This window comes from Chelonia mydas, chromosome 6, assembly GCF_015237465.2.
Source record: "Chelonia mydas isolate rCheMyd1 chromosome 6, rCheMyd1.pri.v2, whole genome shotgun sequence".
NCBI lineage: Eukaryota > Metazoa > Chordata > Testudines > Cheloniidae > Chelonia > Chelonia mydas.
Genome location: NC_051246.2, coordinates 20,070,362 through 20,097,130, shown reverse-complemented (window position 1 = coordinate 20,097,130; position 26,769 = coordinate 20,070,362). Strand labels below are relative to the sequence as shown.

At 45.8% G+C, this 26,769-nt stretch overlaps 1 pseudogene; it reads right to left on the bottom strand.

Annotated features, from left to right (window-relative positions):
- LOC102940715 overlaps nucleotides 1-25,947 on the bottom strand; it is a 32,318-nt pseudogene extending 6,371 nt beyond the window's left edge.
- Between the last annotated feature and the right edge of the window lie 822 nt (nucleotides 25,948-26,769).

Genomic DNA, 26,769 nt, shown 5'->3' with positions numbered 1-26,769 from the left:
TTGGTAGAGCCGCCCCTGCCTGTACTTATAGCAGGGGCGGGCAAACTTTTTGGCCTGAGGGCCGCATCAGGTTTCGGAAATTGTATGGAGGGCTGGTTAGGGGAGGCTAACAGCCCGGCGTGGCGTGGCCTGGCCCCTGCCCCCTATCCGCCCCCCCCCCCCCGCCCTGCTTCTCACCCCCTGACGGCTCCCCCGGGACCCCTGCCCCATCCATCCCCCCCACTCCCTGTCCCCTGACCACCCCTGGAACCCCCGCCCCGACTACCCCCCGCCGCCCCATCCAATCCCCCCCTCCTTCCTGACTGCCCCCCCGCAACCCCTGCCCCTGACTGCCCCCCCTGCTCCCTTACCGCGCTGCCTGGAGCACCGGTGGCTGGCGGCGCTACAGCCATGCCATTCGGCTGGAGCCAGCCATTCCACCACACAGCCCAGAGCACCGGGTCAGGCCAGGCTCTGCAGCTGTGCTGCCCCAGGAGCTCGCAGCCCCGCCGCCCAGAGCATTGCGCCGGCGGTGCAGTGACCTGAGGCTGTGAGGGAGGGGGAACAGCAGGGGAAGGGGGCTAGCCTCCCGGGGCAGGAGCTCAGGGGCCGGGCAGAAGGGTCCCACGGGCCGGATGTGGCCTGCGGGCCATAGTTTGCCCACCTCTGACTCATAGTATATCAAGGTACAGACAATGTTGAGGATGGAGGAAGGCTCCCTATTTGGAATATTAAAAAATGGGGAACTATTTAGAAGCAAATGTAATGAAAGTATTAATGAACAGTGTATAAGGACTTTAGTAGCAATATAACAAGGAAATCATGATGACAGCAAAGTTAGCTATACCTAAGATACCAAGTCACCCTAAAGGTAGAAGCAATGTACCATGGTGGAATGAGGAGAGTAAAAAGGCACTTAAGGAAAGGAACAAGGCCTATGAGAAAGCAAAAAACACAATGAGGAGTGAGGACTTAATGAAATATAAAAGAAACAAGGTAATTGAGCAAAGGGGTATTAAAGGCAAAAAAAGAGAGCTGGAGAAAGTACTGTGGGAAAATAAATAAAAATATTAAAACATCAGAGAGATGCAGGCAGATGAGGACGATGAATGGAATATGGAGTAAGAACAATTCTATACCAGGCTTCACTGTAGAAAGCCAAGGGATTAACAAGCTCTAATGAAAAAAAAAGAAGAAGCCCCAGCAGAAATATTCCACCCTGTTAGTAATAGTGAAAATCAGAGTGTAGAAATCTGCATGAGGAAAAAATTCAGTGAAGAGAATCAAGAGAAATGGAAGAGATCGGAGGAAGATGAGGATACAAGATTAAATGAAAACTTCTGCAGGAGGAAACGTCAAATAGCTATAGATAAAAGGAAAAACTCTGCACCAGGCAAGGATGGTGTATGTAAGGGAATGCTAAACACCTGGATGAAGGGAGTCTGAAAATACTGCTAAAATTGTACAACAGTATATGGGGAAAAGGCGAGCTACCAACAGAGTGGAAACATGTGGTTGTAATTCTAGTGTGGAAACCAGTCAAGCTGCAAACAAAACCTGATGCATACAGGCCAGCTGCCCTTACATCATGCATGGGTAAAGCCATGGAAAGACTGGTGACTGAAAGATTACCAATATATCTGGAGAGAAATGGACTTACAGACAATGAGCAAAGTGGGTTCAGGAGGGGAGAGAGTAGAGCTGATCATATAGTAAGAGTAGAGACGGAAGCACAAAAAAGTATGAGAAAAAGAATGAGAGCAGCTTTCTTAGACATTGAAAAACCATATGCTATGTTATAGAGAGAGGACGTACTGCATAAAATAGCAGCCATGGGCAATTATTCCACACAACTCTCAAGCATTTAGTTTAGCATCATAAATGAACCTAAGAAAATTAGACTTGATCCAAGCCCAGGCATGTCACACTGCATGTGGTGCCTTCGTCATGACCCCTTTGCATGGAATACAGATAGCGGCTGGCAAACGGCTTGTAGCATTAAGAATGAATGATTAGATTTAACCTTCTGGGCAAAAGTCATAGGAAACAGGGAAAATGGAAACGCTAAACAAATATAGGAAGAAAGCTGCGAACTCAGTGGACAGCAGGGAGGGAAAAACCCAAAATGCCTCATGTTAATAGGATTAAAGTATGGACAAAAACGAAGAGAAAAAGACTTAAAAGAAACGCACATATATAGCCATGGAGAAATGCATTATAGGTAGAAAATCACACATGGACCCTTCCTAATATAAATGTGGAACTACACACTGAAATTAAAACGGAAAAGGAGAGTTAAATGTATTGCATTTGGCAGATCAATATGTGACAAAATTTACACTAAAATAGCTAGTCAGAGCCTCAGGAAAATGGGGCACCATTAAGAAAACAATATTACTATTTTTTAAAAAATACTGGGAAAAGAGAGATTAGAACTATATCATAGAATCCAGCACCTGGTGGTTATAGATGCAGAATGTGAGCCTGCTACACACACAATGCAAGAAGAAGAGGGGAGAGCAGACAGCAGACAGCAGGAGATGAGAGGTGCCAGAGAGAGAAGGTGTTTCCTGGGAGAAGGCTGAAGGCAGGAAAGCAGGAAGAGGGGTTTGCTGGCTGGCAGCCCTAAGCCAGACAGCCAGGGCCAAGGGTAGGAGGAGCAGCAGACGGAGATGGCTTCTGGCTCTAAGCCAGAGCCAAGGGCCAGAGAAGGCTGAAGGAAGGGGGAGCAGCAGAGAGCTGCTGGTGTCTCCTTGCTGGAGAGCAGGACCCCAGAGGAACAGTGAGAGGTCCAGGCGGAGTGAGGGTTGCCCCCCCGCAGAGAGGCTGTGGCAGTTCCCAGTGGGAAGAGCAGGGTTGTGCTTCAGAAGGAATGGCTGGGGTGGCTGTCCCTGGCAGAATCATAGAATAGAATCATAGAATATCAGGGTTGGAAGGGACCTCAGGAGGTCATCTAGTCTAACCCCCTGCTCAAAGCAGGACCAATCCACAACTAAATCATCCCAGCCAGAGGGACAGAGCAGGATGGATGAAGAGTGCAGTGTGGCAGAAGACGCCATGATAGTGAGAAAGAACACAGGTTTTAAAGACTACTTGTGTGGGAGTGATGTGGACTATGTTGCGGGACTTCTGGTTATGGACTATTTGCACTATGTTTTGGTTACTAAACTATGTTCATGGACTCGAAGATAAGCTTGTATGGAGTTAATGGGGACCCAGAGGGAAACTGAGGATAGGGACCACTTGCACCCGGGAGGAGGCCATCCTTTCACAGGGTCTCTTTCCCACACTTTGGGAAGCTGTGGGTGCTTTTCAGGGATAAGCGGATTCATAGCAGAGCTGTTGATTAATTGCAGTTAAATCACGCAATTAACCCAAAACATTGTGATTAAAAAAATTAATTGTGATTAATCTCAGTTTTAATCGCACTGTTAAACAATAGACCACCAATTGAAATTTATTAAATATTTTGGGATGTTTTTCTACATTTTCAAATATATTGATTTCAATTACAACACAGAATACAAAGTGTACACTGCTCACTTTATATTATTATTTTTATTACAAATATATGCACTGTAAAAATGATAAACAAAAGAAATAGTATTTTCAATTCACCTCATACAAGTACTATACTGCAATCTCTTTATCTTGAAAGTGCAACTTACAAATGTAGATTTGTTACATAACTGCACTCAAAAATACTATTATTTATAAATAATATTACTATATTTGTTATTTATAAAACAGTAACTGTAAGGTGCGGTTTACAATGCTTGTAAATGAAGGGATTCACAGTGAGTCCCGCCGAGTGCTCCTTTGTATAGCAACGTGTTTTGTACCTGGGACATGTGATCTCAGCCTTCTGATGGACCCCGTTCTCCCTAGATAAACTGCCTGCTGTTGTACAGGCCCCGCAACAGCAAATGCCTCTGTTTATAAAGCTGCTACACAGGAAGGAAGCCTGGGTGTGGACCACAGAATGTGTTACTGTGACATCTTGGGGCCACTCAAAATCCGAGTCTCAACTTCCCTCACCTGTAAAATGGGGTAACAACACTGACCTACTCTGACTAACATGGAGAACCCTTTAATAGTTTATTAATACTGCATGTTGGCCTGGATAATGTTTTCTGTATTTTGCTCTAAGTATTTCTCAGTAGGGATCTGACAGGCAGGAAACAGTTAATTGCTCAAGATGGTCAGCTCTGGAACTCTGGCTTGTCTCCTGCCAGCCAACCAAACTGCCTTGACCGAGAGGGGCAGAAGCTCATCCACACTGCTGACAAAGACTCCTGGCAGCTTTTAAAAGCACTCCCGCTTGAGGAGAGAGGGTGGAAACCACAGGAACCCACTGATGGTGGTGGAGACACTAGGCCTGCCTAGGTCACCATTACAGCCTGGTAGGACATGAAGCAAGATAGACATGGTGGCTTGTTGTTTCAAAGTTCTTTTACTCTAATGTTTTGTTCCTATTGTTAAAGAAACATACGTCACTTTACGAAGGTTGTTGGTTACCATCGCTGGCCAGAGGCAGCTGCAGGGAAGCAAAGGAAGTGCCTGAACCCATTTGGGCCTGCGGAATGAAAAGTGCGCACAGGGCAGCGTCACCACTGTTCCAGGGGTAGACGGAGACGCTCGCTCTCCTGGAGCTCGCGTGCTAAAAACAGCAATGTGGCCATGGTGGCACAGGCAGCAGCATTGGCTAGATGCCAAAATATGACCCTGCCCGACCCCCTGAGCGTTGTGCTCAGGCAGCTCATCCAAGCTGCTGCCTGTGCCACTGCGGCCACGCTGCTATGTTAGCGGGCTCGCTCCGGGAGTGCGAGCCTGTGTCTGTCTACCTGCCGTGGCAAGCACTTCCCCAGCACCTGCGTAGACATACCCGGAGCCATCACTCTGCACCACAACCCCTACCTCAAAGGGGAGGTGTGCGGATTACACGGAATTATCTTTGCAAAGTGCCACCTAAGGGCAAAGCATTGTGAAGGGTACTGGTAGTTGCCCCAATCACACAAAACAAATGATTCCTACAGGCACTATATAAAGATGTAGACTTGGGATGCACAGCAAAATAATGAATCATTGCCCGCTATCAAATGTGATTCTGCAGCCAGTATTCAGAACCTCACAGTTGATTATCTTGCTTGAAGAGCTTGGGCAGATCAGACAAGATGCCCATTTGTAACGGTAAACACACAACCCCATTCTCAGTGGGCTGGACCCCAAAAAGTATTTCCTCATACTTGTGGTATCTCTCAGCTAAGATCAGCTTCAGCCCCAAACCTGGAAACATCTCAGACAGGAGCCACTTTGGGTGGGGCTGAAGCTGTAACCCAAATTGAGTATTTCAGCTCAGATGGGGAGGTTTAGAAACTTTGGGGTCCTGGGGCCTCTTTTGTTCTTATTAGTTTTAAATAAATACATATAAATTAATAAACTAATCAATAAATTAAACAGTGTCAAAAGTCACGGCAGTGATCTATAGCTGAAGGCCAAGGGTGAATTATTTTTAATAAATGAATTTTATTTTCTTTTTAAAGAAAAGATATATTCCATTTTCCAAACAGGGCCAGCTTACTGTGAGCCATTGACACAGCTGTTGGAGAGACACTGAACTCTCAGCTTCTCTATACGGCCACAGGGAGCAGACATGAGCCACCAGCCACATGCCCTATCAAACACGTTATATAGAGGACACCTGTAAATAGTCAAATGTTACTTACCCCAGTCTCTGTAATGTGCAGGTTGGATGTTTCAGCCCCTCACACAGCAGCCGCACTCCAGCATCTCGCAGAGAATAATTAGCCCCCAGCTCCAGCTCCAGCTCTGTCAGGCTCAGGCTGCTTCTGAGAACGGCGGCGAGATCCTCGCAGCTCCCATGGGTGACATCACGACACTCCAACCTGCAAGAGAGAGAAACACAGAGAAGATCAATCACAGTGTGAACAGGCTCATCACAGCTGTTCTGCTGGGGGGTTCCTGCCCACCAGCCCATCTCCCTGACCAATCAGCATCGAGAATGGAACAAAAGTCCTGCCCTAGTCCATGTCAAGACCCACCCCTCAGCCAGTGAGAAACCAGTGCTGGGGGGTTAAATCCCCTGTTTAAACCCACTATTTGCACTTCACCCAGTGCCACTGACCAATGAGGAACAAGGTTTGGGCTAAGACTTTCTAAGCACCGCCCCCAGCCCCATTCACTGACCAGTCAGAATTCAGGATGGGCAGAAAGATGCTGCACCTAAGCTCCACCTACTCAGCACTCAGCCAATCACGTTGGACTTTGTACTATTCAGCCCCAGGATGGTGCCACCCAATCAGAGCAGGCCCATTGCTACAGGGAGGCTGATGGGGGAGCTCCCTCCCCAGGCAGCTGGGCCAGGCTCAGAGCAGGAGGAGCTGGGAGATCCTGACCCTCCGCGCCCCCGGCACTAGCTCTGCTGCTCCCCTGCAGGATGCAGCTGTCTGCTGTCCCTGTCTCTGCCCCCAGCCCATCAGCTCCAAGCTCTGACTGTCAGGCCTGGGGAGGGGAGGCAGCCACCAGGCCCAGCACTGGCAGCATCACACCCACCTTCCTCTGAGACCAGCTTCAGATGCGAGGGAGAGACAGAGGGGCGAAGAGCCCCATGGTGATGGGGATCCCCAAGGTGTGGGGAGAGAAGAGCCCCTGAGAGAACAGTGAGTCAATGATCTGTCCTTGCAGTTGTTTTTCGGGGGCTGAGGTACAGTCTTTTCCCAGTGATATCCTTGCAGGGCTCACTGTATTTTTTAAATCTGTGACTGACTATTGACAGCAGTTTGCAGTCCCCTTAGTGCTCTCACTGGGATGTGTTGCAAACTTCCAATCCCACTTGTAGCAGTGAGCTGAAAACCAGCAGCCAATACTGATGTGACTGCCCCAGTCTGAGACGAATTGGTCCCAAACTCACATGAAGATATCTTGATAAATGGCAGTGCCACCCAGAGCACCAATGCAAACTGATTGCCCATCAGTAGGCTCCCATCCCCATACAAGAAAATAAAGCCCTCCCTTCTTGGTCACAGCAGCAGATCAGCCTCCAGTGCCCAGACCAGACCTGTCTATTCCTGGGGAGAGCATGTCAGAGGCACCTCTAAACCTTGCTTGTAAGTTTTGGGAAAAAACAGATGTGAAGCTGCAGCTCATCCTCGCCCAGCGGTAGGTCAGTGAGCAAGAGGAGTCTGGAAAAAGATAGTCCTGGTCTTGCTGCTAGGTCCCCATCTATGAAGGCACCAAGTAAAGTCACCGTGAAACAATGTCTGAAACAATAGACACTCAATACCAGATGCAGTGACTTTCCTCATGCATCCAACAAGCTCAGACCAATTCTATAGTAACAGTACAAGGATCGTCTTTAGGGGAAGTGCAGGGTCAAGCCCACCCACTGTTTTTTTGGCATTTCATATCCATTGCAGGGGTCTAGATACCCACACAACAAAGGACACTCAAGACAAATGAGATGCTGCTATCTAATGGGAAAGCCCTTGTGCCCGTAGGTGGGGGTTTGGGGAAGGGGGGGAAACAAAAATCTTAACATTGGTCTGTAGAAATGGACAAGACTATAGTAAGGCCTAGAGATGCCATATTTGATTTGCCTGTGAAAATCTGCCCAAATCTGCCTGATATAAAGGCCAGCCCCTGCCATATTTAGACTCCCTGCTCCAAAGCATGTGGGAATTACAGCTTGTCAAAGACAAAAATGACCAGTTTTCTTTGTTTAACGTGGGCAGAACAATGTGTTCTCCCCTTCATGTGTTCAAAGCACAGCTCCTGCGGACTTCAGCTGCAGCTGTGAGTGCTCAGCACTTCTGCAAATCAGACTCCACGGTCTCAAGTTGGGCACCCAGAAAATGAGGATGATATAATTAGTGACCACCTGTGAAAAGCTTGGTTTCGGTGACTTCCCTATGGTCACAGGAATTCTTTAGCAGAAACAGAGAGAGAATCCAAATCCCCATGGCAGTGTTCAATTACCTTAACAACGAGATCATCCTTTCTCTTCCTTCAATCCCCTGCCTCATTCCCTATCTACCTTCCAACTTCTCCAACACATGAAGCAGGGATCCTGCAGACCACAACTGGTCAGAAGTTTTCTGATAAGCCAGAATTTCATCAGAAAATGCTGGTTTGTCCAACCGGAAATTATTCGTGAAAGTGAGTTGGGTTTGAGAAATTTTTGCCAAATCATAGCCAAGGTTCCAGAAGAAAAGTGATTGCCAGGCAGGTCTCTGACAGAATATCAGCCCAAAAAGTTTGACAAAGTGAAAAAGCAACTGAAAAAGGAGACTTATACTGGGAAGTGTTAGGCAACCTTAATAATAGGCACTGCTACGAGCTTCACAAATATAAATTTATTCCTCAAATTCAGGGGGTTTGGAATGACTGCTCCCACTTGGGTCCATCTTTCGATATAACTTCCATTCTCCAAACATGCCAAGCTATTGGGATGTTGGGAGCCACACATCAGATGCTGGAGGTACACTCAGCTTTCAGCCTGTCCACGCACCTGCAGGGAACTGACTTATTACCTCACCTTCAGACTCTGGTGAGTTCTTTACAGAAAGGAAATGTGTAAATGCTTACCACAGTTTCTGCAGTTTGCAGTTTGGATGGTTCAGCTCCTCACACAGCAGCCTCATTCCTGAATTTCTCAGCTTGTTCCGCCGCAGGTCCAGTTCAGTCATCGTTGGTTTGGTACGGAGAACAGAGGAGAGATCCCTACAACAAGCAGCTGTGAGATCACAACCAGAAAGACTGTAGGAGACAGATAAATCGAGAGGGAAATGAGCACTGGTCTGTCCAGTCCCCTCAGGGAGTTTCTAGAAAGATTCCTTTAATCTGAGAATAAAATCACAGTGCTGTAGAATGACAGGTTTCAGAGTAGCAGCCATGTTAGTCTGTATCCACACAAAAAAAAAAGGAGTACTTGTGGCATCTTAGAGACTAATAAATTTGCTCATGAAAGCTTATGCTCAAATAAATTTATTAGACTCTAAGGTGCCACAAGTACTCCTTTTCTTTTAGTGCTGTAGAAGTGGATACTGAGGACCACACGACCACATGTGAATTTCAATCCATGTGGACCTGTAGCTTTCATTTATGCTGAGTTCCATATATGTTATCCTGAGGCAAAGTTCCCAAACACCATCTCCTGCACAGAAACACTTCTCAGGGGGGACCAAACTGAGCTCTGGGCTGGCCATGTTCAGAGAAAAATGCAAGATCACTTCTTTGCTAAAGCCTTTCCCAGTAACACCAGGGTCAGCCTGAGATGAAGATGGTGAGAGATGAGAGGAAAGAGAGAAAGAGAAAAGAAGATGCAGGTGGCAGCAGGGACGGGATACAAAGAGAGGGGACAAAACAATCCCTTCCCCCATCCAGCTGCATTACCCCTCCCCCCCACACACACCTTTGAATTGGGGAGAAATCAGATGAAGTGAGGATACTTGAATGTTAAATAGACAGTCAGTACAGGGCTTAGACACCATGGTGATGGGCACTTCAGAAATACCTAAGATGTTCTCTCTAGCCTTCTTAGTAATTCCTAACATCAAACAATTTCCCCTGGCCACAATACTCACCTCTGTCTCTCCTGTTCATCTGTTAGATGATAATTGGGTTAAGTGTCATGGAAACACTAGGCAGACATGGAGCCAACCCCACACACATTCTAGCCAATGGTGTAAATTGTCACAGCTCAATCAAAGTAAATTCAATGGCACGGTGACAATTTACACCAGCTGAGAATGTGCCCAATGACTGGAAATTTCAACACATTGCTAGAGAGTTAGACAACTTTAGATGGTCATTACATCAGCTATGGCAAAGATGCTATTAGATGCTGCAGAGTTTCTGGGATCACAGCGGTGATAAGGGGATTTAAAAAGGAAAGAAGAGTTACACTCTAGTTTCTTTAATTTACAGTTTGGATCCTTCAGTGCTTGACAGAGCAAGTAAATAGATGAATGCTTTGGCTTATCCTGACAGTCTTCCCTGAAAAAGAGAGAATAAAAAATTTGTGTCCTATTTCCTGGACATTAAAGTAGCCTCTTAGATGCTGTCATTGTGTGCTACATATGAGGTATTCTACAGTTTCAGTTATTTGTAACTCCTCTAAAACAAAAAATATATTCAGTACCGCAAGATGTACTTTAAATACACAGAGCCAAATAAAGTAGGTGCTACAAGTACAACCCATTCATTTTTTGAACTTGCAGTACTCTGGGGCTTTGAGCATTCACGTGCAGTTCTAAGCACTCATAATTGGGAGGGTCTCCAGTGGTTTTGTGCTTTGTTGTTGGTCAACAATTGTTTCATCATTTCTGAAGATAATAGAAATCAGCATGAGTGTTGACTTTAATTTATCCACAAAGATAAAAGCCAAAAAGTTAGTATTTGCTTCAAATATGTAAGTTTGACGACTATGACTCGCATTGTGTAATTGGTGTTTATGCTTTCTGAAATTACATCCCTATAAATAATCAGAAGAGAATAATCTATGGTACAAGGAATGTGACAGGCCAAGTTCATTTTAAGGCACCATCTGTACAAGACAGTGGTTTTCAAGCTTTTTTCATTTGTGGACCCCTACAAAATTTCAAATGGAAGTATGGACCCTTTGGAAATCTTAGACTTAGGCTATGTTTACACTACTCAGCTTTTAGCGACAAGGCTGTGTCAACACAGCCCTGTCCCTAAAAGTCGGTGCGTGTAAATGCTGTTTGTCGGCATTTTTGCCGACAAAATACTTCTAGCCCGCAACGAGCGGCTTTTGCTTTGTCGGCAGGAGAGCGCTGCTGCCAACAAAGCAGCATTTACACTTGCACTTGCCATGGCAAAACTTTTCTCATTCGGGGGAGGGGTTTTTAAGCACCTGTGAATGACAAAATTTTTGTCATTCAATTGCAAGTGTAGACAAAGCCACAGTCTGTGGATCTCCAGGGGTCCCCAGTCCACAGGTTGAAAGCCACTGGTATAAGAAATAGTGCTGGATGAATGCCGAAAAAAACAAAAAACAAAAACTACCCTGACCCCCAAGAATATTCTGATGAATTTTAAAGTGAATTTACTTTCACTGTGTTCACACACCTCTACTGTTCACTTTCCACAAATATTCTAGCAAATATGTTTACAAACATCAATGCTGTTGAAACAGTGAGGTAAGAGAATGTTTCGGAATATTAATGAGAAAGCAAAAATTGAATTTGTAATCCTGAGTATTCATACAGGGAATCTGGTTCCAGTGTTCATGCTCATCCATTCATAGAACAGAAACACATCATATGTCCTGTGTGTCAATCAAAATTAATAATTTTGTTGCCAGCACCTAGTGCCAGAGGCGAACAACAGCAAGGTTCGTTGCCCGGTGTGCGCCACCTAATAATCACAACAGGGTGGAGAAGCAGAAAAGTTTATTTGCAGCTGCAAACAAGGTACAGGGAGAATAGAATCTCAAATCCTGCACACAGAGCAGGAAGTTACACAGGCTTTTATACATCCTTTCTTCAGCATACTTATCCAATAGCAAGCTGCCCTAAGTATCCATATAGCCAGCCAATCCAGTTACCAGCTAGTTCCCTTGTTCTCTGTACCATCTGTTAAACCATACATAAAGCTGCTTTATTCAGCATTGTTCTTCCATATCTGCCCTGTTTGGCCTTGTTTAGTTTCAGGCAGTCTGACTTTGCAACATATTGTTGCAGATCCTCAGCATAACTGCTGCGAGTGCCTCCAGGCCGGGGGGCCAAGGACACTTGGGCCTAGTACGCATAACTGCTGTGAGTGCCTCCAGGCGGGAGGGGGGGCCAAGGACACTTGGGCCTAGTGCGAGGGGGCTTCATCGACACTCGTGGTCTTCCATCCCCTCGAGTTACCTAGTGGCCATGCCCAGTGTCCCCAACAGCTCCCTCCTTTGAGAACACTCAACAGCCTTGGCTCTGAGTTTTCTCACTTGGGCTACTTATTTCTTTACAATAGGACTTTGCATAAGCACTTTGTGATAGCCCTGAAGTGAATGACTTATTAACTTTTGCAAAAGGGTCCTGACACATGATACTGCACAGCATAATACCAGTAATACAAGCAATACAGGAAGAAGAAGTTTCAATAACAGGCTAAATAAACCACCAAGCCAAAATGACAAACCCCAGCCTGAAAACAAGGTTTGCAACCAATCGCTCTCTGGGGCAGTATAGGCAACCTGTGCTCCGGCTCGGGCATGGGCCTCAGCCTGTACCACCTTTTCATAAATCTCATAACTGCTATCATTTACATATACACAACATCGGGGCCCGACGAGGGCACAAACCCCTCCTTGGGATGCCAAGAGATAGTCCAAAGCCAGCCTGTTTTGGAGGGGAAACGTCCCGAGCTGCTGTACCTCTTTATTTAATGTTTTTTACTGCTAACCCTAAATCACTAACCAAGTCCTCTAATTCTAAGGCAACTTTCTCAAGTACCATTTGCAGCCTTACAGTATAGCAGCCTATGCATGCCATGGCTGGCCCGGTAAACAGTGGCGCTATTCCCAGTACAGAGCACCCTACAAGCTTCTCGGTTGTGAGGGAATTCTTCATATTGCCCTCCAATACCGTAGTCAGTCGCTGCAGGGTCTTTTCTCGTGACTCAACAGAGGTATCTCGGGCATTTCTAATCTTTCCTTTGGGCAGTGTGGCAGTTATGGAAAGATGAGGAACTCCATGAGCTATATAACAGCTACCTGTTTACGGGCGATCGCAGCTACTGCCCTAGTGCTTGAGGAAGCCGAGAAGCTAACATTGGGAGGAGTTATGCAAATCCATACTCCCCATATGGTCCGAGCCTTATTGGATACAAAGGGAGGGCTTTGGCTCACCCAGGCGCGGATTGCTCGGTATCAGGCTAAGCTGTTAGAGAACTCTGAAGTCACCTTACAGCCTTGCCCCTCCCTTAACCCAGCCACCCTCTTGCCAGAAACAGAGGAACAGAAACATAACTGTTTAGAGATCATAGATGCCCAGTATTCCAGCCATCCGGATTTAAAGGATGTACCCCTCCCAAATGCAGATTATGAGTGGTACACTGATGGTAGCAGTACTGTAATAGATGGGCAAAGGAGGGCGGGTTATGCTGTTGTGACCCTCCATGACATTGTGGAAGTTGAAGGTTTGCCTGCTGGGACCTCTGCGCAGCTTGCCAAACTAATAGCCCTGACCCGTGCACTTGAACTGTCAAAAGGAAAGCGGGTCAACATTTTTACCGATTCAAAGTATGCTTTTGGTGTGCTGCATGCTCATGCTGGCCTATGGAAGCAAAGGGGAATGCTGACAGCCCAAGGCTCCCCAGTCAAGTACGGGCCCCAAATCCTCCGGCTCCTAGAAGCCGTACAACTTCCCTCGGAAGTGGCGGTGGTACACTGTAAAGCCCATCAAAGGGAAGATCAAGATGTGGCCAGAGGTAACGCCCGGGCAGATAGAGAGGCTAAGCATGCTGCAACCCTGCCATCCCCTCAGACTGAGAACGCCCATATGCATGCCCTTATCCCATCAGTAGGGGAGCTTCCAACTCCTCCATACGCTGGGGAGGAGAGACAGCTAACTGACAAACTCGGTCTCGGGGAAAAGGAGGGATGGCTCCATTCCCCGGAAGGGAAGGTCCTTCTACCAAAGGGCCTGATCCAGCTGGTGCTGCAGAAACTACATCAAACCACTTATTCTGGCAGGGAAGCACTTATCCAGCTAATGGGAAAATACTTTATCACTTCCAGACTCCGACCCCTGGCTGCCGAGGTACAAACGGACTGCTTAGTCTGCCAAAAGAATAACCCCCGACCGGGACATCCTGTGCCACCAGCTGCCCTAGAACCCACTCCGGGCCCCGGACAAGTGTGGCAAATAGACTTTACTGAGTTTCCCCGGACCCAAGGGTTCAAATATCTCCTTGTCATAGTGGATCGGTTCAGCGGATGGCCAGAAGCCTTCCCATGCTGTAACTGCACTGCCAGAACAGTGGCCCTTAAGTTTGTTAAGGAGATCGTTCCTCGCTTTGGACTCCCCCTGTGGATGGAATCTGACAACGGGACACATTTCACATCAAAAATCATTCAAAGCATCTCACATGCCTTACAGATTCCCTGGAAACTCCATACGCCCTGGAGACCGCAAGCCAGTGGGGTAGTGGAGCGTACCAATCAGACCCTTAAACGGCATCTCTCAAAAGTGTGCCAAGAAGCCTCACTGCGATGGCCTGATGCTTTGCCCCTCATCCTACTCCGTATCCGCGTTCTCCCTAAGGGTAGATTAGGGCTTAGTCCCTTTGAAATTATGTTTGGAAGGGCATGGCCTATGAATGGCACCCCGGTTCTGTCAGGGGAATGGGAGCTGGGTAATGGTTTTTTGTCACAGTATATGTGTTCCCTGTCTGCTGTTCTCTTGTCTCTTCACAGATACTATGAGAGTTTTTTCAAATATACACACAGTGTGAAGCTGCTGGTGTCATTGAGGGTAATGTGAGAAAGCTCAGGACAGGTCTACAGTACCATGGGGATCGACACTCTGAGATCGATCCACCGGCGGTCGATTTAGCGGGTCTAGTAAAGAACCGCCAGATCGACTGCAGATCGCTCTCCAGTTGACCCCTGTACTCTACGCCCAATGAGAAGAGTAAGGTAAGTCGACAGGAGAGTTTCTCCCGTCGAGCCCCCACAGTGTAGACCCCGCGGTACGTCGACTCCAGCTATGTTATTCACGTAGCTGGAGTTGCGTAGCGTAGGTCGACTTACCGCAGTAGTGTAGACATAGCCTCAGTCAATGAAGTGGGGTTTGTATTTAGTTCTGAAGGCAGTGGGTGTCTGTGGGAGGGGCAGATCATTCTTATGCCATCTGGCAGTGAGTTCCACAGTGCTGAGCCCGCTTCCGTGACGCTTTGGTCCCCTGTAGCTATTCGTCTTCCCCTCTTTGCTGACAGCTTTCTTTTGCATGTGAGGCCATTGATGTGGAAGGACAGGCGATCTCTCTCTTAGCTGGGGTCAACCCCATGCAGTGCTTTGAAAAGAGTCAGTTCAACAATCTTGAACTGGACTCTGTTCAACAGGGAGCAGCGTTTTGGGCTGAGGTGTTCCTGGTAACCTGGCTCCCCTTCTCCACTGAATCAAACACAAGCCACCTGTCTTTGCCATTTGGCCCTTCATGGCTTAGCCTCACTCTGCCTATCAGCTCCAGTACACTATCATGCCATCAACCTCTGCCTCTACTCTGCCAACAGTGCCAGCCTACCTTACTCATTAGTCCGTAATATGTTCATGTTTTCTCCCCTGCTGCCTCTTATACCTGGGAGAAACACTTCAAAAACCATAAATCCACTGCATTAACCTGCTTCTAATCCCTCCTTAACACTCACCTCTGCTACGAATCCTGCCTGGACAATGGCACGCCTGACCCTGCTTATTACTGCTGCTCATTATACTGAATGTGATCATTTGCCAATCAGTGCAACACATGGTGATGAGTTTGAGATGTGGGAGCCGCCAAACTCATTGGGCCAGGGAAAGAAAGTAAGAATGACGCTATGGCCAAGTGGTTAGGAAACTCACGTGGAAGATCAAAGTTCAAGTTCCTGCTCCAATTGTTGTTTAATTAGATTACATGATAGGACAGCTTGAAGAGGAGAGACTCAGAAAGACCCACATCAGAATAGCCCAGTGGGTAGGACACTCTTCCAATGTGGGTGAGCCAACTTCAAATCCCTGCTCCATATTATGTAGAAGGGGGAATTGAACCCAGGTCTTCCACATCTCAGGCCCATGCCCTAATCACAAGGCTAAAAGTTAGAAGGAGGGCACCACTTCCCAAAGGGCCTCAGTAACCTCCCTGCAAAAAAATATTTTGTCCAAAACTATTCAGCAAATATCTATCAAATTTGCAACTAGTATTGGTGCCTGTAAACTTTTTTTGAGAATTTACTATTGATCAAAAACAAATTACCCAGATGTATCTGAAATACTTTTTAGCTCATATATAGCACTATTTTTAGAGTTTTCTAGTGAGAACACTTCCTCTTTGTCATTTTAAAATGCTGCATTATTATGGGGTGGTCCAGACACCCTGCTTCAGGTACCTGCAGAGTTTTCATTTTAACAGGAGAGTGAAAACTTTCTTTTTAAGAAATGTCTTTAAAATGGCAGGAAGCAAGAGCTATAAGTTTCCTTGGTCCATGATGAAGGACTTTGCAAAGTCACTGAAAGTTTCAGTGAGCAGCGCTCTACTTTTCTTGTACGGTTGACACAAGCACACTCCTCTACCCCACCTCTTTGGTCTCAGCTGCACGCTTGTCCATATCTCATACACATAGAATCACAGAAATGTAGGGCTGGAAGAGACCCGAAGAGGTCTGGACCAACTATACCTACAATATCCCTGACCATCTAAGCTGTTCTTAAAAACCACCAAGGATGGGGATTACGCAACCTCCCTTGAAAGCCTATTCCAGAGCTTTACTACTAACTATAGTTAGAAAGGTTTTTTCTAATATCTAACCTAAATTTCCCTTGCAGCAGATTAAGCCCATTACTTCTTGTCCTACTTTCAGAGGACTTGGAGAACAATTGATCACCATCCTCTTTATAACAGCCCTTAATATATTTGAAGACTGTTATCAGGTCTCCCCCCTCATCTTTTCTCAAGCCCAAGTGAATCCAGTTTTTCTTACTTAACTTTTTTTAACTTTAAGTGTAGTACTTTGCACTTGTCTTTACTGAATTTCATCATGTTCATTTCAGACCAATTCTCCAATTTATCAAGGCCATTTTTAATTCTAATCCTGTTCTCCAAAGTGCTTGCAACCCCTCCCAGTTTGGTGTCATCTGCAAAATGTATATGCGTACTCTCCACTTCATTATCCAAGTCATTAATGAAAATATTGACAAGTACTGGACCCAGGACAGACCTACGCAGGACCCCACTAGATATGCCCTTCCAATTTGACAGTGAACCACTGATAATAGCTCTTTGAGTAAAGTCTTTCAACCAGTTATACACCCACCTTACAGTAGTTTAATCTAGACCATAGTTCTCTATTTTATGATAATTTCTTGTGGGACAGTGTTGAAAGCCTTACTAAAAAATCAAGATATATCATGTCTACAGCTCCCCATTCATTGAGCCAGTCACCCTGTCAAAGAAGGAAATTAGATTGGTTTGGCATGATTTGTTCTTGATAAATCCATGCTGGCTGTTCCTTGTAACCCTATTGTCCACTAACTACTTACAAATTTATTCTTTAATCATTTGTTCCAGGATCTTTCCAGGTATCGAAGTTAGGCTGCCTGGTCTATAATTGCCCAGATCTTCTTTGTTTCCGTTTTTAAAGATACGTGCTATGTCTGCCCTTCTCTGGTCCTGTCGGACCTTACCTGTCCTCCATGAATTCTCAGAGATAATCACTGATGGTTCCAAAATTCCTTCAGCTAGTTCCTTAAGTACCCTAGGATGAATTTCACTGGGCCCTGCCAACTTGAATACATCTAACTTGCTGGAAAATTCTGGAACCTGTTCTATCACTGTTTTGTTTGTTCCTTCCCTCTGGATGTAAATATTAATTGTGTTGAGTATCTGGTCACAATTAACCCTTTTAGCAAAGGCTGAAGCAAAATAGGCATTAAACACCTCAGTCTTCTCGATGTCATCCCTTATTAGCTCCCCTTCCCTGCTAAGTAGAGGACCTACACCTTCTTTCGTCTTTCTCTTGCTACTTTTGTATTTATAGAACCTCCTTTTATTGCCTTTTATGTTCTTTGCTAGGTATAACTCTTTTTGTGCCTTAGCCTTTCTGATTTTGTCCCTAAATGGCTGTGCTATTCTTTTGTACTACTTCTGAGTCATTTGTTCATCTTTTCTGTTTTTGTAGGACTCCTTTTTGATTTTCAGGTCATTAAAGAGCTCCTGATGGAGCCATAGTGACCTCTTAGTATTCTTCCTATTTTTCCTTGGTGTCAGGATAGTTTGCCATTGTGCCTTTAATGTTCTCTCTTTGCCAGCTCTCCTGAACTCCTTTATCCCCTAGATTTTCTTCCCAGAGGAGCTTACAAACCAGTTCTTTACGTGTGTTAAAGTCGGCTTTTCTGAAGTCCAATGTCTTTATTCTGCTGCTCTCACTCCTTCCTTTCCTTAGAATCATGAAATCAATCATTCCATGATCCCTTTCACTCAACCTGCCTTTAACCTTCAGATTCAGAACTGATTCCTCCCTGTTAGTCAGAATCAAGTCTAAAATGGCTGTCCTGGTTACTTTTTTCTTTAAAAACAACAACAACAAAAAACAAAAAAAAAACTGAATGAAAGAACCACAATATCCATTTGGATAAATAGCTTTCCACATAACTCTATTGTAGTGAAACAAGGCAGTACAGTTTTCACCAAGTGTTCTTCTTGGGTCTTGTACAAACAGTGGAACACCTCAAGCTCAATGCACAGGGAAAAAGTCTTTCATCTATGCAGAATAACATATTTCAGCTGTTAAAAAACTGATTTTTTTAGGTCAGGTAATACTTACTGATATAGCCACTTTGTTGATCTTGGGAGCTCTGCTTCTGCATGGTCTTCAAATCTAAATGAACATTCAGATATAAGAAATGACTCCAGTCTATGACAATGCTTTACACAGAATGAAAGAACCATTTGATCCATTTGGGTAAGTTCATTTCGACTTATGTGTAGTTCTGTGAGATGTTCCAATGCACTTGTCACAAAATTTTCTTCTTGGATCTCATACAAGCAGTGAAACTCCTCAAGTTCAGACATCAGCTCATCATACACAGAAGGAAAAGGTGAATTGGTTTGTTTTTTTGTTGGAACCCACTTCAGTAAATCTGGCTTAATTTTATGTGAAATTTTACTGCTGAATATTTTCTCTAGGTCTTTCATTCTTTCTTCATTTAAGAGCCCAAACAGGAATTGCACTGTTAACATTAAATAATTTCTAGAGTTTCCATAGTTTTCTAATATCTTTTTTACATCTTTTTTAGGAGTCCCTGAATCTTTTGTTGTTCCCTCATCTTCCTCTAGCACATAGAACATAGCTGCAAAAAACTCTTGGAAACTCAAGTGAATGAAGCTGTAAAGACATTCACAGTCAATGTCTTTTTAAAAAATGTTCTCATTCAAAAAGAGGGGGAGAGAGTCTGCCTGATCTAAGCCCAACATCTTGATTTCTTCTTCCTCAAACAGTATCTTTCGCTTCCAGATTCCATCAACAGCCAAGGAGTAAAGTCCCCTCAGGTTAGCTTGTAGGTGTTGCTTCATATTGCTGCTGAGGGGCTTGACTAAACTGGAAAGGTAGAGCATGTACTCTCCAGTGACTGTTTTTGAAGTTTGTGCAAGATCCTCACCTTTTTCAAGCTGTTGTTTGACAACAGTGTAGATGATCCAACATACTATGGGGACAAAGCACATGGTGAAGAGAATGTCATTTTCTTTCACAAATCATAGAGCTTGTCTTCCTTGCCTCTCATTTCCAAAGAACTTGTGGAAATATTCCTCCCTCTCAGCTTCAGAAAACCCCAGGATCTCTGCATAACGTGAACACTCTAAACACTGCCCGAGTTTCTCCAAAGCAGTTGGTCTCATAGTGATCAGAAAGTGGGATGTGGGAAGAATTGTTTTCCTAAATAAACTGCTCAATATGATTTCCACTGGTTTCATCTCCCAGGGATCAGAGCACAGGTTATCTTCTGACTGATCAAGGGAAAATCTCAGTTCATCAAACCCATCAGTGATGAACAGGAGTTTTTCTGGTTTCACCAAAATCTCACTAACTGGTGTATTAGAATTAGGGCAATTTTTACAAATCAGGTCAGCTACACTTCCCTGCTTAGTAAGACAGTTCATTTCCCTACAATTTACGTAGAAAACATAATCAAATTTTTCATTATAGATTTCTCCAGCTGCCCAGTCACACATGATCTTTCTTGCTGTCATTGATTTTCCAATCCCCGCAGCTCCCAGCAGCACAACAACATGTGGCGTTGGTCCATCCTCATCGGGTTTAAATAGGGTGTCCGTGGTGATCACAAACGAGCTTGTTTGGTCATGATTTCTGCATGTCTCCGCCCCATGGCCATTATTGCATGTTCTCTCTCTTTTGCATGATGAGGTTTGTCTACAATAGTGAGCTTTGTGTATCTTGTGTTCAGTATCACATTCTCTCCAAAACGACTGTTCGTCTTTTATTACTCTGTATTTCTTTTGAATATCTTCTTTATACTTCTTCCTGTAATCTGAATCAGCAACAGCAGGGGGGAGGGATAGCTCAGTGGTTTGAGCATTGGCCTGCTAAACCCAGGGTTATGAGTTCAATCCTTGAGGAGGCCATTTAGGGATCTGGGGCGGGAATTGGTCCTGCTTTGAGCAGGGGGTTGGACTAGATGACCTCCTGAGGTCCCTTCCAGTCCTGATATTCCTTGATTCTAACATGAGACATTAGAAACACTGAACTAGAAGTTTAGGGGAAAAACAGATTTATCGTTAATCAGCTACAAAAAAAATCTGTTTTAATCTTAATGGTACCTCAAGTTGAATTGCATCTTTCCTCATAGAAAATTCTGATCTCACTTAACTATAGGCCTGCTCCTGCAGCCCTTACTCTTGTAAGTCGCCTTATTGAAATTATTCCTGTGAGCAAAGACTGTAGGCATCACTTCATCCCTCACTGAAATGCAGCCACCTCTTGGGTGAAACCTGGCAGTTGTTTCACAGTGCACAGCAATGGTACGTACAAGTTAAGGCACAAAGAGGAGGAGGCTCTCATATGCAACTGAAACTGTTTTGTGAAGTTACATTCTTCCCACCCAAATAAGTTTGGCCAGGACACACACATTTGAAAAAGGGTGTGTGATAGGATCCTTAATAACCACAACTTGGTATCTCCAGTTACCTTCCTCACTTATGAGATGTGCCCCTAGCAGCAGAGTGTCCCCCAGCACCAGGCTGGTGCATTGGATCAGCACTGACCCAGAGGGTCTTTATGCACAAGTCTGTATTGTAAGTTGTCCATGATAACAAGAGTCCAGCCCAGCCCATGACATACAATTGTTTGTAAAAGTCAATAAGAGTTAACTAGAATGACGGGTACAAACTACATTGTTTAAGCTAGAAGAGCTGTGCTAAGAGGTCTGCAAGGCTTCTCCTGACCCCATGAGTTGCCATGAAAATGAGCTGAGAGATTCTAGAAGTCGGAGGAAATGTTTGTAATTGAAATGGCTAAAGTTATAGCTAATTTGGTTGGAATGAGGTTGCCACCTGTTTTGGACATGGTTTGTCTGGAGGTCACTAAATGGGACATGTGGATTGGAAGGGGGGTGAGCTTTGCCATCATGGCTGCAGTTCTTGCCATCTCCTGGGATCCACCATGACACTGCTGGACCTTCAGCATCCAGATCCTGAAAGATGTCCCAACCAGACCAAGCCAGAGAGAGGGAACCAAATGATGCCACCATCTCCACTGGTTTTAGCTAAATGCTGGAGAGCACCTGGGAGGTTTCTGATGTCCTTTTCCTTCCATCATGTTTCTATCTATCCCTTCCTCCACCTTTCACAATGCTGCTGTGAGCCTGAGACCCCAGAGGGACTTAAAGGAAGCGCCTTAAAAAGCCTGACTCTGGTAAAAGTTTGGCAGGTCCCATGGGATGTCTACAGCTGACTCAGGCTTGCAGGGCTCGGGTTTCAGGGCTATAAAGCTGCAGTGTAGATGTCAGAGCCCAGGTTTCAGCCCAAACCCAGAGACCCCACGAGAGGGGGAGAGTCTTAGAGGCCAGGCTCCAGCCTGAGCCCAAACATCTCTGCTGCAGTTTTATAGCCCTGCAGCTCGAGCCCCATGAGCCCAAGTCAGCTGACCCAGACCCACCACGGGTCATTTCTTGCAGTGTTGATGTACCCAGCACGGCTGATCCGACCATGTGCTGGGCCTGTGATTCTCCAAGAGGGAGGCTGCCAGTCAGCACCAGAGACAGAGGCTGCATTTTCTCTCTTTGCAGCTCTTTACTCTCCCCTTCCTGAGAGTTTGTCTTGTTCTGTGTTAAAGAAAACAAGGCAGCGACAAGAGCAGCAGCAACACAAGGATACTTTGAGGATTGATGCCAGCTGCTACCGATTAAACCCTAGGGAATGCTCTTCACCTCCAGTGCTATTACCTTAGTCACCATAAAATCTTTACAGTGTTGCCTTTGGGAGCTGTAGTCATGATAGTGCCTAGTCTGGGGAATAGATGGGAAGCCCTGTACTAATGGTATCATCTGGAAAGGCATTGAGATTTTGTTAGCGTATAACTTTGGATGTCCTGGGGATAGCTCCAGGAAAGCATGCAATTGAATAGGTAGCCAACCACGGTTCTGGGGTAACTTCCCACATAGGCACCACATACCTTTTGCAGGCAACTCTGATGGTTTTTCTTTTGGATGCAAATCTGAAAGAGAAGATACATATACATAACATTGAAATAATTTTCGTACAAGTGCATTTATATTCTGTATAGAGCCATCTAGTGATGGAATGATGCATTTGCATCTTGCACTAAACGGTAATCCCTGATGACATCACTGCTACCGGCAGACATTTAATGAAGTGCTGTTTGTGAAATACTGTAACGGGAGTTCTGTCTGTGTGACCTCTCTGCCTGATTCTACTCATGATTCATCCACATTTAGCACTTCACACAAGGAGCAGGCTACATCCTCAGGGAAACACAGAACAAAGAGTCAATTCAGGAGAGGCAATAGAGGGCTTCCCCTTCGCCCTCTCCCCTGGTTCTTGTCACACAGACGGAAAGAAGCAAAAGACCAGAAGTCCTAAGCGCAGACAATGCCATGTTTATTGGGGTTAGTTTCCAAGCAAGCATATTCTGAAGCCCTTCACACCAGTCGGGCTTATCTCTATACACCGAGAGTCTGTTCCCCAGTGTTCTGTTCCCAGCTCTGACGCCGCAGAGCCTTTAGCCCGCGTCCCCCTTCCCAGCTGTGACACCGCAGAGCACTTACCCCGTGTCCCCTTCTCAGCTCTGATGCCGCAGAGCATTTACCCTGCGTCCCCCTTCCTGGCTCTGATGCCGCAGAGCATTTACACCGCATCCCCCCTCCCCGGCTCTGACGCCCCAGAGCTTTTACCCCATGTCCCCTTCCCCAGCTCTGACACTGCAGAGCCTTTACCCCATGTTCCCCTTCCCCAGCTCCCATTCCCACCTCCCCCTCCTCCTTCTTAGCAGGCCTAAATATACTGCTGAACATGCCCCTAGTCCCACCCCTTACACCTCATGGTGTTTTAGGGGGTCGTGAGTCTGGGGGCTTCATCCCACCCCTTCTGTATCCCATGGGAGGGGTAAGGAGTGAGGTTTTGTTCTGGCCAAGGCCATGCTTTCCTTTGGCTTTTAGTGTTTCTTATGCCTGCCCCCACCCGCCCATCTCCCCTGGACCCTCCTAACCAGTTGCTTGACCTTCGCTTGAGAGAGAAGCCAGGCAGCCTTCCAGTGTATGCTCATATATTACACTCCCACCATAGCCTGTAACACTTTAGCTCTGTCCCTTATCTCTTCCCATTATCCTAACAAATCCAGCTGGTTGTGGGAAATGCAGCTCATGGTTTCTTTGTCCTTCACACATATTAGTAAGGATGTAAGAGTATCAAAAGTCAAATCCAGAATTCTATCTCAGGCTAAGAAACAGGCTTATATGCTACCAAGAGGGAATCCCCTTAGAAACAGTCATTTCCAAAGCAGATTAGATTAAACAATTAAAAGGTCCATCTAGAGGACAATTCTGCCCTAGTGCAGGGGATGGGCGAGATGGCTCAGGAGATCCTTTCCAACTCTAGGGATCTAAGACAGACACTGAGGGTTGGCAGAGGGAAATTTTTATTTGGGACAATTATAATGAAGATGGAGGCACTGGGGTGGATTAAGGGGCCTTTCCCCAATCTCAAACTTGTGACTATATTAAATGTTTATATTATGCTCATTGCCCAGCTCAATTAGATGCTGCTTTACAAAAAATATAGCTGTATAGACCACAAGAATAGTCTGTATAACGATTTCGTTACTTTTGCCAAGCATCTGTTAACAACTCAGGGGAATAAAGTACCCTCTGCCCACATCTCAAAAATAAAGACCTACATTATTCATTGTTTGTGTGCTGATAGGAGATAGAGCCCCAGTCAGTGATCAGGGCCCCATACTAGTCCCTGTACATGTGTATAAAAGAAAGATTATCTGCTTGAAAGAGCTCACAGCTTAAAACAAATGAATCGTCCCCTGCCTTGCGCTCTGGAGGCTGCTAAACTCTCCCCCTGGGGGACTGTCCAGGGGAGTGAATTCCAAAGGCCTCTAGGGAGAGCCCCGCTGCCAGCCCTGGAGCGTTCCATCCCAGGGACCCTGGGCAGAACCAACCCAGCTGAGCTGCTCTGTCACCGTGGGGAACAAGGGAGAGGAACAGGAATGACTGTAACAGGATTTGAGTTTAGTTCCATCACAGAGCACATGGATTCTAACACTGCCTCACCTGCGTGGCTGCCCATAGGCACTGGCTATTACACTTTGAGACACTGAAAAGCAGCCTGGGGCCTTAGGAACTGCAGATCTCCAGATTTGCTGGCTCCTTGGCTGTTTGTATTACACTGAACTTGTTTCTTTATCTCCAAGGCTATTTTTAATTAAAGTTCCTGCCTGGAACCCCAGAAAGGTCTCATGGGGCCAGTCGGCTATTTGGGGGATAACATACTGGGCCAGCCTCTCTGCTGTGATCAGCTTTTAGTTACAGATCCTTGATTCTCTGTCCCAGCCCTAGCACAGGCTAGAGCAGCCTGGGGGCTGTTCTAACGTGTGCCCAGCTGCCGCTGGTCCCCAAAGAATGGTGCTGCAGCTGGGGATGCACTCCAGTCACCACTCCTCCCCACCTCTCTCTGTCCATGGCACTCTGCACTGTTCTGTTGGCTCTACACCCACTGGGGACACCCCCACACTGGGGATTTCCTCAGATGGAGAGTTACAGGTTGTCTCTGCTCCCCTTGAGCCAGCTGAGTGGTGAAAAGGGAGTGGAGCAGGTGAGAGAATCTGGCCCACTGGGGGCATTGCTGCTCTGAGTCCTCCAGGCTTCCTGCCGGGATTCAGAATTTGTCATTCCTGCCACCACCCTCTTTCTCCTTCTGCTCCTGCTCCTGCTGCCCTGGGGGAGACTCTCGGGTTTTACAGTAACTTTAGGTTTCCTACCTTTTTCTCTTCCTTCTCTGAGTTTAGCAGCAGAATCTGTGAGATTGATCTGAGTGAAAATGTCTATGGTTACATGTACTGCAGTGTCTCCACCACAGAATTTCATCAGAAGGTTCTTAATATCTATCCTGTCGGCATTCTCCAGCAGACCCCGGGGGATATTACGTTTCCCTTCAAAGTCAGAGTGTGATAGTTTGTCTTTAAATATTTTCAAGTCTTCCTGAGAAAGGTCGTCGAGGGCTTGTAAGAGCAGGTCACTGATTCTGCTGCTTCGATTCCCATCCCTGAGTATCAGGAAAAAAAACTAAAATCCAAATAAATTGCTGTAAATAATTAATATGGAATAATCACAATATTTCCCATGCAGAAGAAAGCAGCTTAACCTTGGGGCTCATAACTCCTCGGTGCTTTGCCTCACAAAGGACTCACTGGACATTGTCTCTCTGTGCCTCAGTTTCCCCCTTTGTAAAGGGGGGATAATCACACAGCTCTAGCACACAGGGGCGGGGTGCAGCTCAGTTAATATCTGTAAAGGCTGTTGAGGATCGAGGATGAAAGGTGCTATAATAATAGTATTTATCATCCAAATGGATTTCAGAGCACAGAGTTGGGACCCCCCGCCAATTTAAAATATTTCAGAAAACAACCCAAGGCAGTCTGGGGTCTGTACATCACGGTCCTGGAATATCAGGACCTGTGTACTGAGACCCACTGTTACCTTTCCATGGCCTCAGGATGGTGTTGGATATCAGAGCAGCAAGGTGAAGGGTAGCAATGGTAACTTCTGACATACTGACTCGGGCCCATTCTGACAGGTCGCACAACTGTATAAACTGTAACGTGTTCAAATTAGAAGTAGCCTATCCCCAGAGAATGATGTATTTACCATTAGCCAGACAGCTATTGGAAACAACAGCTGGTAACCCTCAGCTGATTTGTTCTCTCAGTCTTCGCAATGCTCAAACACAGGCACACAGAGAATCTAGAAAGAGAAAGAGGAAACAATTTGCTCAAAGTTTATTACTGCAGTAAAGGAAAAGTAACACATTTCCAGTTAAAGCTGACCTTCAGAGCTCCCTGAATTTCTATAGCAGCCCTCTTCCCCCTCCCGGAACCTTCCTAGTACTAATTACACTTACACTTACACACACACACACACACACATGCCTTTTGGACATGCCCCTTTGGCTTCAGCAGTTTGCACAACTGTTTCCTGTGAATAGTGACACCACAAACACATCCATCTCTTCCTCTCCCACACGCTCTGTATTGGGAGACAATAAAATACCCAGATTCAAAGGCGTGTAAAAGTTAAACCAAGACAAACAAACAATGTATAAAGTAAAGCGTGAGGCAGAGAGTGGAGAATGCTCCCTGCGTCTGCTCAATATGCAAATAGCAGTGATATCAGCAGGGGGTGGGGCTTCAGTCCCTCTCACTCTGTTTTTTCTCTGAGGGGGGTGGAGTCGCTGTTTTAAATTAAAAGTAATGAAAACAGGCTTTTTTAAAAAAAACATTAAGGAAGCAGAAGTGGATCTTCATGGACCA